Here is a 15,799-nt window from a genome sequence, read left to right on the forward strand (position 1 = left end):
CCTAATCAGGAGTCCAGTCTGATGGCATTTGAATTTCTTGGGCACAGTGCTGTTTTTTTCCAGGATTGGAAGGCTACTTTAAATCAAAAATTACAAGTGAGTCATTAAATGATTGATCTTTTACATGCCGAAGGCTTTGCTACCGTGACTCCAGCCCACTTAGCACCAACAGGTGTACATTAAATAATAATCTCACTAAATACTTGTGACTTCAGGCATATTAATTTACTTTGTTCAGTGGGGCACATTTAATTATTTTCCCTTGCTCAAATGCCACAGCAAGAACGAGTTCTGAAAAGTTTGGGAGAGTAAAGGTCTTTTATTTGTAGCTCATATGGAGGCATTGTGTCGAATTTTAACCGAGAAGAAGAGTATGGAAAATACAAAACAACAGGGCGGCAACAACACCAACCACTATAATCAAACACCTACTAGAACAAATGCCAGGAACTGAATCTTGGTGTCGAGTGAAAAAATATTGAACATTACTCAGTGGCTTTCTGCAGTACAGCCAGTGTTTATGCACTCAAAGACACTCACTGCGTCTGTCTTCATTTTTGAGGTGCTCCTTGTGTTCTGTGAGTTCTGTTTTGGGATTTTCAACTCCAAAAGCTCACACCCACATAAGCCATATGTCATAAAGCAAACTTCAAGAATCTTTAAAAGACATCATTCTGATCAGAGCCACAGATCAACACCTCTTTAGTGTCGCTCTAGCAACAACTTGATTCTTGCATTTGCTGACTGTTTTGAGGAAGACTAGCCCTCTTCCGCTGGAGGTTATTTGTTTGAAGGGTGACATAAATAAATGCCTCAAACAATTGCTCATTGGTCACTGCACTGGCTATGAGAGTTCTGACCACCAGAAAAAATTGGTTAAAATAATGGTTTATGTAGCATATCAAAGTCCACTAAAAGAGGGAGAGTGTTTTCACATTTGGCTCCTAAACTCTGAAATTGTCTTCCTGATAATGTTCAGGGCTCAGAGACAGTTTAAATTTTAAGATTAAAGACATCTCTTTAGCCAAGCATTCACATAATGCATCATGTACTCCGGTTATATTAGATGAAATGCACATATCCTTCTCTTGAAATGTTGAACAGTAGCTACGCTAATTATTTTCCATTTGCTTTTCTGCTTCTTCCTCGATGCCCATCGCCAACTCCTGCAAGCACTTCACATGATGCCGACTCTAAATCAATATACACAGGTGCCAAATTATCTATATATTGAAATCATTATTATCACATCTTTTAATAACTGCTTTAATGAGATCATCATTTCAGGCTAAATGAATACATGATGTTTACTATAACTGCATACTTTGTGTTATCTTAAAACTGTACGTACTTAGACAAAGTCACCTCTGATAAAAACTTACTCTAAATTGTAATGTAGACATGTTTTCTGGAAAGATGCTTTGAAACAATATGTATTGTGAAAAGCGCTGCCCTCGCTTCACTACGAGTGGGGACACACGTGATACATATGGAGGACCAAACCTACAGAAATTAAAAATGAATAAATGAATAAATAAACAAATAAATATGCAAATAAATGTAAAAAAACAAACAAAAATTAATGACTATTTATACTTTTATTTCCTTATTTATGTATAATTATATATTTTTCCACATTTATTTTTTTATACATTTATGTATTTATACATGTATTGCTCTGTATGCTAATGAGGAGGGCATGTTTTACCTCAGCCATAGCAATTGAGCTCAGAGTGGCAGTGCTGAAGCTTTGAGTCCAAGCTTTGTGGCTCGCTCAGCTCATAAGTTCAGTTGTTGTGACCATCCTCCACTCCAGAGCTCCCTCCACGAGGAAACTCTACATCTTAAAGTGCATATTATTCACTTCCTGGTGCGGAGAGCACCAGCTGGACCCAGTTATCTGCCCTGTGGTTGCAATGCTGGAGTTCCTGCAGGAGCGTTTCTCCGCAGGTCTATCCCCCTCCACACTAAAGGTGTACATGGCGGCCTTAGCTGCTTGCCACGTCCCTTTAAGTTTTGTATCCTTGGGGAGACACCCTCTAGTAACATTTCCTTCGTGGCACTGTGAGGCGTGGCACTGTGAGGCGTCAGACCAATATACTTGGAGTATGGCTGCTTCTAAAACATTATTGTCAGGAGTTTCCCTCCAATATGTTTGTGATGTGGCAGGAGGTTGCCTCGCCGCACACATTAGTGAGGTTTTTGACTTCAGCTCCACTCCAGGGGCGCAGTTGTTTTCGTCTTGGTGTGTGCAGAGATTTCACATGGACAGAAACTTGTTACTGTGGCATCGTGGGTATAGTTTTCCCACAGTGCCTCGACGCAGCTCGAGTTCCCTTGAAAGGGAACGCCTCAGGTTACAACTGTAACCCTGGTTCCCTGAAGAGGGAACGAGACGCTGCGTTGCCCTGCCATACTCCCTGCATGCCTGTGATCGACTTGCTTCAGAAGCTAGTGCGGTCTGTTTTCAGGGGTGCTTTATTTATTCCATTGGACTGATTTCATAGGTGCATCATGACGCAATCACGCAGGGGCGTTCCCACAGCGTTTCGACGCAGCGTTTTTTTAAAAATCTTAAATCTATTTTTTTTCTTCTAAGGAAAGTTGATACCTAAACAAAATTATTGAGTACTCATGAACTGTGTGATAAACTCTAAAAAATGTACTACAAAGTAGAAATCTCCATATATATATATATATATATATATATATATATATACACTCACCTAAAGGATTATTAGGAACACCATACTAATACTGTGCTTGACCCCCTTTCACCTTCAGAACTGCCTTAATTCTACATGGCATTGATTCAACAAGGTGCTGAAAGCATTCTTTAGAAATGTTGGCCCATATTCATAGGATAGCATCTTGCAGTTGATGGAGATTTGTGGGATGCACATCCTGGCCACAAAGCTCCCATTCCACCACATCCCAAAGATGCTCTATTGGGTTGAGATCTGGTGACTGTGGGGGCCATTTTAGTACAGTGAACTTATTGTCATGTTCAAGAAACCAATTTGAAATGATTCGAGCTTTGTGACATGGTCCATTATCCTGCTGGAAGTAGCCATCAGAGGATGGGTACATGGTGGCCATAAAGGGATGGCCATGGTCAGAAACAATGCTCAGGTAGGCCATAGTATTTAAACAATGCCCAATTGGCACTAAGGGGCCTAAAGTGTGCCAAGAAAACATCCCCCACACCATTACACCACCACCAGCCTGCTCAGTGGTAACAAGGCATGATGGATCCATGTTCTCATTCTGTTTACGCCAAATTCTGACTCTACCATCTGAATGTCTCAACAGAAATCAAGAATCATCAGACCAGGCAACATTTTTCCAGTCTTCAACTGTCCAATTTTGTGAGCTCTTGCAAATTGTAGCCTCCTTTTCCTATTTGTAGTGGAGATGAGTGGTACCCGGTGGGGTCTTCTGCTGTTGTAGCCCATCCGCCTCAAGGTTGTGCGTGTTGTGGCTTCACAAATGCGTTGCTGCATACCTCGGTTGTAACGAGTGGTTATTTCAGTCAAAGTTACTCTTCTATCAGCTTGAATCAGTCTGCCCATTCTCCTCTGACCTCTAGCATCAACAAGGCATTTTCGCCCACAGGACTGCCGCTTACTGGATGTTTTTCCCTTTTCACACCATTCTTTGTAAACCCTAGAAATGGTTGTGCGTGAAAATCCCAGTAACTAAGCAGATTGTGAAATACTCAGACCGGCCCGTCCGGCACCAACAACCATGCCACGCTCAAAATTGCTTAAATCACCTTTCTTTCCCATTCTGACATTCAGTTTGGAGTTAAGGAGATTGTCTTGACCAGGACCACACCCCTAAATGCATTGAAGCAACTGCCATGTGATTGGTTTATTAAATAATTAAATAACCGACCGCACATGGGTGAAGTGGATGCCCCTGAACTTGGGGGGCCGGCGTGCAAACTGAATTGCATAGCCGAACCGAATGGTGAGGACGGACTCGGAAGCGCTAGCCAGGCTTCCAGGTACCGCCCCAACGAACCCACCCGGACCACCGGCGTACCCGCGGAGGGGCAGCGAGGTGGAAGACAGGGACCCGGGTCTGGTGGCATTGTAGCGACCAAGGGCGGGGTCTGGGCATGCTTGACACCAACCTGCTTCCACCGAGGAGCAGACGGCAGAGAAGGCTCGTGGGCCTTCTGCTGCGGACTGCCCGGTGGCGAGGGGAGGGGGAGGGACGAGGAACGAGGCCCTGCCTCCTCGTGTGCTGGTCTCTGCGCCTCCGACGTGCCGTATCGCCTCTGACAGCTTCTGGGCGGTGGAGAACTCTTGGGCGAAGCTCTCCACCGCATCGCCGAAGAGGCCCCCTTGGGATATGGGGAAGTTGAGAAGCTTGTTCTTCTCCGCTTCCCGCATTTCCGCAAGGGTGAGCCACAGGTGGCGCTCCTGGACCACCAAAGTGGACATCGCTCGACCCAGGGAACGTGCGGTGACTTTCGTCGCCCGGGGGGCGAGGTCCGTCGCCGCACGCAGCTCCTGCAGCAATCCCGGGTCGAGACCACCCTCCTGCATGTCATGGAGTGCTTTGGCCTGGTGGACCCGCAGCAGCGCCATGGCATGCAGGGCGGAAGCGGCGTCTCCACACGCCATGTAGGCATCCTTGGTCAGACCAGAGGAAAACCTACAGGCGCGGGAGGGGAGTGAAGGGGCACCCCGCCAGGAGGAAGCGGTCTTTGGACACAATTGCATCGCAACCGACCGCTCCACTGGGGGGATTCCCTCGTACCCGTGCGCCGCTCCACCATCGAGAGTGGTGAGGAAGGAGGAGCGAGGTTGTTTCAGAGTTGCCAGGACGAAAGGGGACTCTAGTTATATGTTGAAAACTGTCCTGTAAAATTGTTCTTATAATGGGGACCACTTTCAAAGTTTTTTTGGAACATCTGAGAAAAAAAAAAGAGCGGGAATAAACAAAACAAAGTTTCTGATGTTTCATACTTTATGCACTTGCCAGGTTGCCGAGTTTAGAAAAGCCTATTAGTTTACCAATAGAAGGGTTTGGTACCTGTTTTCCAAACAGTAAATGATCGATCTAAATAATTGTCACTTTTTTGACAGCAGTGTATTTTATACCTCAATTATCTTTTCTTATATATTATTTATTGTAAGATTTTTTTAAAGAGTTTAATAAGGCCTACAATGGACCACGTCATAAAGTAAAACGTAGCTTTAGGGAAAAAAAATACACAAAAAAGTCTTTGATCCATTTCTTAAGCTCGGAGGAAAATCCTAAGAACTTGAAGTTTTGATATGAGTGACTTGTTTGTTTGTTTTTTGCACTGCTTTATTGGAGAAATCTAACAGAATGAATACTGTTGATCTTGTGGGGGAAACTCTGTCACTCTGTGTAGAAGTTCTTGTGTTGTGATCTGATCAGAGCGGGCTGAAGTTGTTTTTATGGTGGCAGTGCTGCATTGTAGATTACTGTGGAAACTAGAAACATGCCTTGAGAAAACTACCAACTTGTCAAAACTGTGTGAAGGTTATATTTTATAAGTATGTAAGTGAGAAATGAGAGATGCGGATGGTAATGACAGTTATCTCCAGAGCAGTGCGAAGTGCAACGAGAAATCACAATTATGTGATATGCTTTCCACAGTACTGTGAATTTTGCTAGTGTACCAACAGCTCGCTTGAACTGACGGCTTTCTCACTGCTAGGAGACTGACTGTGCTGTGACTCTCACTGTTCAAAGCCTGTTAGTCTTGAAAACATTTTGACTATTGCTATTTAATTGACATCTTAGCCAAGAGCCGTACATTCTGATATAAAGGCTCAATCTGAATGATAGTTAGTGACCAATAAACATTTCATTCATTCATTCATTCATTCATTACTTCATTTATGGATTACATTTAGGGCATCAAATATGATATCTTTTGATGACTCAAAAACATTCAAATTATATATTTTAGATTTTATGACAGAAATGTCTAACTTTGATCACAATGATGATCACAATGATTGAAAGTTTTTTTTTATTCATAGTATAGCATTATTATTTGTTTTTCTTTCAAATATAATGCATTCACTCATAATGCATTTTTTTAAAGAAAAGAAACTAAATGTATGTTAAATGTGTTGAAAACATTCTTTTAAATGCAAGATTTCATTCTTTTTTTTATCATAGACTATCGTATGATAAGAACATAAAAGAATTCATGACAACATAATATGGCATGGTAAGAAATAGCGTTCATGTGCTCAAAACCTTTTAAATGTAATCACTTTATCACACCTAATCACTTTATCATTTATATTTCAAATAAATGCTGTTCTTTTGGACTTTCTATTCATCAAAGAATCCTGATTAAAGTTTCCACAAAAATATTAAGAACAACTGCTTTCTGCCAATAATAAAAATAAATGTTTATTGAGCTCCAAACCAGGATATTAGAATGACTTCTGAAGGATCATGTGACACTGAAGACTGGAGTAATGACTAAAAGTAATTGCTGATTCATCAAAAACTCAGCTGCGCCATCACACAAATAAATTACTTTTAAAAACATTTTAAACTTGAAAATATTTATAAATAGCAGTGATATTTCACAATATTAGTTTTTTACAGAATTTTTAAATTAATAATTGTAGCCTTGGTGAGGATAAGGACTTTTCAAAACATTTTAAAAAATCGTGCTGACCGATACATATATAGATTCTTCAGGAACCCAGTAGTGCCATCACCTACATTGTTCCACTAGGATCACTGGTTATCTCCCATGTGCCTGTGCCATTTTCAGATCCTGAATCACACACACAAGATCACATATAACAGCACATGCATGCCGCCTCATCATCTGGATTTGCATTCTGCTTGACATGATCCACTCGTTTCTGTTCGTCTTCCTCCCCAGGGATTTTGACAGTGGTGATGTGGATTGGTTGCCTACTGCTCATTTTGGGTGTCCTTGGTTCTCCTCCTGACAGTCTGGATTATAGGAACTCTCTCATGTCAACTCTGAAGGGAGAGACAGTCTTTGGACATCTTCAGGGACGCTACATTCTGGGACAGACACACAAACCACCCTGCCATTGACGTGAGTGCTTCTTTCTAGCACACACTGCTTCTCCAGGCATGCATGAAGCTCACTAACAAAAGCAGAATTTGTTTTCACACACTGCTACTCGTGTCCTTTATAACTGCTTCTGGATGTTTCCTTTTCATTTGCTTCCTGTCACCATATGGCATTATTCTAATTTCAATTGGCCACTTAATAGATAGGATGAGACCTTACTTTGATTGCTCTGAATGCAAAATTAGACAGCTAAGGTGAAAGGTGAAATTTTATGTTGCACAAGGACAAGAACTGATATTGCACTACTGCCAATCCATACCCAATATTCTTATTGCATTACTGTTTATTAGTACTTTTTGTAACACATTAGTTTAGGGTCCAATTCTCACTACTAACTTTGCTTATTAGCATGCATATTAAGATATTGGCTGTTTATTAGTACTTATAAAGCACATATTATTGCCTTATTCTGCAGGACCATATTCTACATCCCTTAATCCTACCCAATACCTAAACTTAACATACCTTACTAACTATTAATAAGCAGTAATTAGGAGTTTATTGAGGCAAAAGTCGTAGTAAGTAGTTAGTTAACATTGAGAATTGGATCCTACACTTAAGTGTGACCAGAATATATGTATGTCAATCTACCAATGAGAATTGAGTGATTCATTAGTTGTTGTTTTTTGCAACTGTTGTTCTTTTACATTTCAACGAAGATTTTAGTTAATATGTGGCGGCACATTGGGGTAAAGAGGCCTGCTGAAACGAACAACCAACAAAAAGATGAGGATGAGTCAAAGAAAAGTAAAAGACGACAATTTAATACAAAGTGGACAATTGGCGACAACGGCAAGGTTTGTGAGGGGCTGATTTATGACAGCAGTAGGCCTGCAGAACAAATGTACTGACTCGTGTGTATGGTTCAAAGGGGACTAAAAACTTTTTTAAAAAAAAGGTTTCGCTTTATTTTGATGATCCCTTTAACACATTCTGTTGTCTATAAGTAACATTGCACCTTCATGTCGAAGCAATTAAGGACCACGAGTCATCAAAAAGCCACCTACACTCGATAAGTTGTAAACTATCAAAGACTGCACTTCCGGAGGAGACCAGTTTGTGAAGATGCGACTGCTTTTTCGGAACGTACATGCGATCGTAAAAAAGATAAGGTCCTTCTCTGACTACGTTTGGATGGAAAGTTTGGAAGTATTAAACTGTTGGTGAAAAAGGATGAGATAATGCAACACTGACGTAGGCTACAGTACAATGACAGTTGCACATATGTGTGAGTGTGTGCATGTTGGGAGTTGGGAACCGGTGAGAAACCACGTGAGGTGTCCGGTAGCATACCTGGTAACTTTACCAGTAATAATAATAACATTAATTTGGGAAATCAATTAACAAAAATATTTCATATTAATATATATATATATATTTTTACTTATATTGCTTTCGTTAATAACTTGGCAGCACTTGAATTTGTATTTTTACAAGTTAACAAACAATGTTTGTGCAATTCATTTTTTTCACCTTAAAAAACAAAAGCAAAAACAAAAAACTGGCTTGTAAAAAGTCACTACGGCAGGTGGTCAAAAATAGTTAACTTCAGGCTTAACTTTTTTTTCTTTCTATTTTGGTATTTTGAATCATAATAAGTGTTATGGTCCTTATCATACACCTGGTGCAATGTGGCGCAAGTGTTTTTTGCTAGTTTCAAAGACGCAGTTATCATTTTCACGTCCTGTGCCATGTTGTTTAAATAGTAAATGCATTTGCGCCCATCTGTTCTGAAGACGAGTTGTGTTCAGGCGCATTGTTGTGGCGTTGCTATTTTGGGGCAACTGAAATAGACTGTGCCATTGACCAACAAAAACCTGGTCTAAAGTCAATGGCGCAGTATATATTTTTTTTGTTATTTAAAGGGTGCATCAGTTATATGTGCCTATAGGCGGGTGCACAACACGCGTACACTCTGCTTATTAGGCACACAGGGACACTCAGCAGCAAACAAACTAGCCAAATATAAAAAATAAAAGGATTGTATATTTTTAAGAAGTGTAAAAGATTATTATTGTCTAAATAAAGATATGATGGTATCCGGCTTGTCCCGCAGATGGTCTGCTTGCATGCTCTAGCATCGCGCACAAGCAGATCCGTTTACGCTCTGGAGAAGCGTTCAGTCTTTCCGCTTGCAAATTCTAACCATGCAAATAGCGAATCCGCCATGGTGCAGGCGCAACTGGCATTTAAAGGGAATGGGAAATGAGACTGACTGGTTTATTTCACGTTACGCCCAAAACACACCCATTACTCATTAAGAGAATAAGGACAACCCTTTTAGAGCATGCGCCGGGTGCACCAACCCTTTCCCCGTCATTAAATGTGCTCTAAGCGATGTCGGGTGACGTCACTTCTTGTTGACCTTTAAAGTATTGTCAAACAAAACGGAGGCTAGCTAGACCCTCCCTCCTCCTCATCCGCGCACTAACCCCCCAAATCCTTCTTGTCGGTTATTGGCTGTAACAGTTTGTTATGTTTCGTGGTGCGGGTGAGCCCAGTTTGTTTTTGTTGCCGTTTTTAGAGCCTGGGGTGTCTGCAGAGACCGCGTTTTTTTTACAGTGTGTTCAGGGGACAGGCAGCTAGCGGATAGTGAGGAGATGTTTGCTGTATGTGACAAAAAATGTTTTGGCCTAAAAAACGTGTGACATCACTTAGAGCACCTTTAAACCCACCCAGCAAAAGTGGATTCGGACACGCCCTAACTGCACTTGCGCCCTGCGCCTTAGACCATGCGTATAGATCGTTCAAATAGGGCCCCTAGTGTTTCGTACACAGATTAGTAAAGTAACATGTTCTTTTTTTTGGTTATCGGTGCACTTATATTAATAACAATAATGATTAAAGAGGTATACTTTATTATACAGTATACTTATACTACTCTTTAGTGTGTAAAATATTGCTGTTTGAGGATGAAAAAAGTTCAGCCAAATTTCCAAGCACAAAGTCACTTTAAAGGGAGTAATTCTCTAAACTGTTTCTGAACTCCCTGAAATGCCGATAACAGATATGGCAGGCCCACAGATATGTGTTATGTGTCATATTTGAGTTATATAACAAAAAATGATTTGGGAGTAACAGTGTGCTGACTTTGTTCTTATTTGTAAAATCATTAAATGTATACCGAAATATGAGTTACTTTTTAACTCAAGTAATGTACATTACTATTCTGTGTAGGCCAATTAATTTATTGATAATTACAATTGAAAAGCTCCCCATGTTGGAAGATATGGTATATTTAAGGTATAATACAATTGAAAGCTTCCCCATGTTGTGAGAAATGGTACTGTATATTTAGGGCAAATGCAGAGATCTTCAGAGTGCAACAAATTTTACTTTCAGTTCCCCCTGAGATTTATGTTTTAAGGGCCAACATAAACTTTTCCATTAGATGTTGTCAAGTGCAAGTATTGTTTTCTGTTGGTTGTGCGCAATACTAAAACAACCAAACTATTGTAGTACATTGTAAAAAATGTAGTATTTGCATTTTTGATACACAGTAGTCCATTACATGAATTCCAAAGCCATAAAATTAATAATATGACATCCAGCACACCAGCAAATCCAATTATTCTCTTTTCTAGTCTATCATTAAACATTGTATTGGATGCGTGAAAGACAACACATTTCAAGGCCAGATACACACGAGAGTTTCCCCCAATACTTCTTTCGCTGCTTTTCTGCACAGCTTCAAATAAGCCAGTGTCATTAAAGAGTTACTCACTCTCTTTGTCAGCTGCACATTGCCTGGAGCGCAAAAGAAGAAGATCAAGAAAGACTGTTGCAAAAAAGTCCCTTTATTTCATTATTTTTGGAAGGGGATCCTTAGTTCTTGTACTTTCGGCTGGTCTTAGGATTACATTAAACTGTTGTCTCCTAGTAGATCTTCCATAACTTTTATTATCAATGTAAGAGGAGAAAAAGACAAGTATAGGAAAACCTTAATTATAATACAAGGAGCGCTTATCACATTAAAGTGAGAGTTAGGATTGTGTCTTCATTTACTCAACTTCATGTCGTTCCAAACCTGTATTACATTCTTTATTCTGTGGAACAAAAAAGAAAAAGTGAATTGTTTATAAATCTGCAAGGTCTCCTTGTGGTTTCCTGGTTAGACAACATTAAGACAGAGATCAATGTTAGTATTGGTATTTTACCTTTGTGTCACTAAAAATAATATAATAATAATTAAAATGATTATTTTTGTTGTTTCTATTATTGTTCCTTTTATTTGACAGTATAATATTTTTATTGCAATAGTATTATATTTCTTTGATTGTTTAATTTAAATAATAATAATAATAATAATAATAAAGTATAGTCATAAAAATGTATAATATAATATATAGTCATATTTAGCTTTAGCTTCTTTTTTGTCCTTAGCCGATCATGTGCACGATACAGGTTTGGAACAACATAAAGGTGAGTAAATGATGACCGCATTTAAATTTTTTGGGGTAAACTATTTCTTTACTGTTTTCTGGTGAATCCTATCCAAACAAACACAGATAAAAAAAAAATCTATTAGAAAAAGGTAATATTTTAGAGTTTCAGTCACAATAAAAGAGATTTTCTTCAAAACGACTCATTGCTCTGAACTTTTACCCTCAGTGTCAGGATTCTGTTACTTCTTCAAACCTCCCGTCGGCCTGAGTAACAAATCACATCTTTATTCCTCAAGTGGTAAATGGATTTCAGGATTACAACCCACAGAGCGGTTTCCTTTGAAAATAATTACTATTCATTAAAGTGTCCTGTCAGATTCTCTTCTACCCTTCCTCTTTTCCTCTCCCTCACAGGATGTCCTTCAGGTCTCCCGGTGGCTGTCATTCTGTCAACCCCAAACCATCTTATCGATTCACACATCTTTGCTGAAGCTGGCGGGCCAATTCCTCCTGTTCCTCTACCAGTGTCGACCTTTTCGTTTCTTTTAAAATCCCAGTTTTGGAGGGAACAAATAAACTAGGCTGGCATATCAACCCTCAATGCCCATGGAAACCTGTCTTGTTAACTTTCTTCCTGCTCTCTGTTGTGCTAAACCGGTTTGTGGTGTCTCTTTATCTGCCTTTGAATCCTCAAACATACACTGGAGGAGAATCAGGCAGAATTTATTTGCTCTGTGGTGTGGTGTGTTGAAGTCAGATTATATTATGAACTCCCTGACTCTCTTATCTTCCTGCTTCCTCACAGGATTTCTGTTCCAGCGGGGACATATAGAGTCAGTAGGAAGTGACTGAGTTCAAAATGGCCTCTCTTATAAACATAGAGCCACAGCAGCTTTGTCCCCCTTCATTCAATTTTCAGTTTGTAGTCCTAAAAACTTCAAGAGAATAATCATTGAGGATTAGCATTGGGAACTTCTAATGTTTTTTTGGTAACACTTTACAATAAGGTTTATTAGTTAACATTAGTTAACTACATTGGTTAGCATGAACTAATAATAAACTGCACTTATACAGCATTTATTAATTTTTGTTAATGTCAATTTCAACATTTACTAATAATTTATTAAAATCTTGTTAACATTAATGCACTGTGAACTAACATGAACAAACAATGAACTGTTGTATTTTTTATTAACTAATGTTAACAAAGATAATAAACACAGTAAGACATATATTATTCATTGTTAGTTCATGTTAGTTAATACATTAACTAATGTTAACTAATGAACCTCATTGTAAAGGATTAACCCATAAATTATTGGAATTTATGTTAATTACTTTCTTTGAATAGCAATTCTGATTGCTGTTTGCAACTATCAACACAAGCTCTTTGAAAAACATTACTGTGATGACATGTCTTCAAAATGATATTATGCTGCTTTGTGCATGTTTCATGAAACTTCAAAAGTGAAATGTACTGTGAGTGTCGGCAAAGGCACGTTCAGTTTTTTTTTCTGAAGCAGATGAATGTGAATTTGGCAATGTTTAATCAAATCGTTTTATGGCTGTGGTTTGAAAATGGAATGTCAAGTAAGTGGCGCTAAAAGCAAATATTTTCTTGAAGGTTAATGCTCTATCCGAGGGTATGTGACATGTTTAAGGATAAGTAAGCGGATAACCTCAACTTTCGGTTCCAAAAAATTGGAGGTAACATTCAGGGTATGTAAGTAGCCATAGCAACTTACACTCTGAAAATAACCTGTTCTGTTCCAGGGTTAGTTTACTTCAGATTGTGTTCAGTGTATACTTAACCTATCGATGCAGGTATAACATCACTTTGTAGGTCAAAATGCGGAAATTAATTAGTATTTTAGCACTTCCGGTTCCATTGACTTCAGGACAAAGCTTTTTTTTAATGGGATTTTGGTCAAACGGCTGAAATAAGGTCTGTGGTGAATACAAGCTCAAGACACTTTTACATTTTATTCTACGACATAAAAAACAGGCAGTTGCTAACAAGTGGCTAAATGTGACTACAGAGGCTGTCAAAGAGATTAAATGTCATCAAACCGAAAAATAAATATATTAAAAAAAAAACAGCGGTTCTAAAAACATATTAAAAATTGGCCTACAAATTGATGTAGCAAACATCTCAATAAAAGTAAATGATTGGTGCCATGGAAAACTATGCACTGTGCAGGCTAAATTAAATCTTTTAATGGTCGTCTGTTGCTGTATAACAGTTGAAAGAGTAAGCTTGTCATGGCAGAAAGGATATGGCACTTACCAAGTAAAGCATTTATTTAGGGACTCCATGCGGGGAAAGGATTGCTTCTTCCTTTTATTTAATTTATATAAGAACATTTACATCTTGTTTAAACATTGAGAGAGAGAGAGAGAGAGAGAGAGAGAGAGAGAGAGAGAGAGAGAGAGAGAGAGAGAGAGAGAGAGAGAGAGAGAGAGAGAGAGAGAGAGAGAAATGTAAGAGTATAAAGATTATGTTTAATTTCACAGCAACACCGCCCATATCTGAGTCTGTAGAGAATCATATGTGGCATACAGAATCCTATCTGCAATATTTCATGCTGGCATCTCACGCTCGTAACTGAGCTATATTGTCTATCATAGAAATGGATGCAGTCAAACTATTTACATTCAGCACTTTGGTTCTGGACATTGATACCTCTCAAAACATAAAAAATAAATAAATAAGAAACACATCCCACTATTGCAATGCATTGAGGCTGAAGCCAGGACTCTGGACTGGCCCCTCTGCATTAAATCTTATTTGAACATTATTCATGAATTTCTGGATACAGGCATAATAAATTCATCACCACTGTTTATGAAATGGCCGAGATACAATTTGAGTCACTTTTTGTTTACAGCATGGTAAAGCTGTGTGCTGTCTGACTACCTGCAGCACAGAAGTGTCGTTTAAAGATGGGATGGGGTAAATTAATTGCAAACAAAATCAAGAAATGAAATGAGCTGAAATGTTCTGAAATAGCATTCAGATGTGTTTTAAGTTGACTCGGCGACTAGTATGATGCCAACGGATACCTCAAACTCCAGGAGTTGTATTCGTCTGAAAACATGCCATTTTGTTTCAGAGCATGCTAAGTAAATAACTACAGGCTGAAATTAATTAATGCAATGATTTCACTACAAATAATAGTTTTTTGCCTCTTTCCTGCAGCATTACTGTGTTGATTTTTTTCTTCAAAGAATGCTAATGAGGACTGGTTTTCAAACATTTTTCTGAAAAACCTCCCATTTTATTTTTTAAACGGCGTGCACAGAAAGCCTGAAAGTAGGTCACATTTTACATGTTTCTAGAAAAGCGGAATCGTTTTTGTATCTGAGAAGCAAAATCAGAGACAAAAAAACAAGGCTGCTTGTAACTGTTACAGTAAAGAATCTGAGACCTGTCTGGCCTGTGTTGATGGTAAATGTGCATGTTAACATCAAATTTGCAAAAGGAAAACAAATAGTAAAATCTGGAATCCAAAAGATGGCTGGATTAGACATATAGGTACATTCACTTTGAAATGAGTGTATTACAAAACACACATTCAGTAGATGGTCAGATCCATGGTAAATTATTTTCATCTCATGCCTTTGCACAGAAAATTCTAATAGCTTTCTCAGTCAACTGTGCATAATAAACAAGAATGAGACCATGACGGCTGGAGCTATTTTAATCAGAAATATATTAGATTGTAAACTTCAATCTCTAATTTCCAAATACAAAACAGTGAGATATTAACCCAAGATTTATATCTCACATATCCATGAGATAAAAAGGTGACACTATTTAATAACTTTTTAAGCAGTATATCATATGCTTCAAAGATCACTAGTTAATACTGATTATTGTACATATTAATATAATATTTATAACTTTATATATATGCTACAGTTCAGAAGTTTGGGGTCAGTAACTGTTTTTTTGAAAATAAATAAATTAATATCTTTATTCAACAAGTGCACATTAATTTCATAGTGACAGTAAAGGTATACAATGTTACATTTCAAATAAATGCCGTTGAATCCTGAAAAAAAGTATCACAGTTTCCACAAAATATTAAGCAGCAATATTATTTCAATATTGATAATAATAAGATTTTTTTTAAATCACCATATCAAAATGATTTCTAAAGGATCATGTGAGACTGAAGACTGGAGTAAGGATGCTGAAAATTCAGTCTCGCCATCACAGAAATAAATTACATTTAAAAAAAAAAATATATATATATATATATATAATGAAACAAAAAACAGTTATTTATTT

Source organism: Siphateles boraxobius, unplaced genomic scaffold, assembly GCF_051911475.1.
Source record: "Siphateles boraxobius isolate OS27281-9 unplaced genomic scaffold, OSU_SipBor_1 1, whole genome shotgun sequence".
In the NCBI taxonomy this organism is placed as follows: Eukaryota; Metazoa; Chordata; class Actinopteri; order Cypriniformes; family Leuciscidae; genus Siphateles; species Siphateles boraxobius.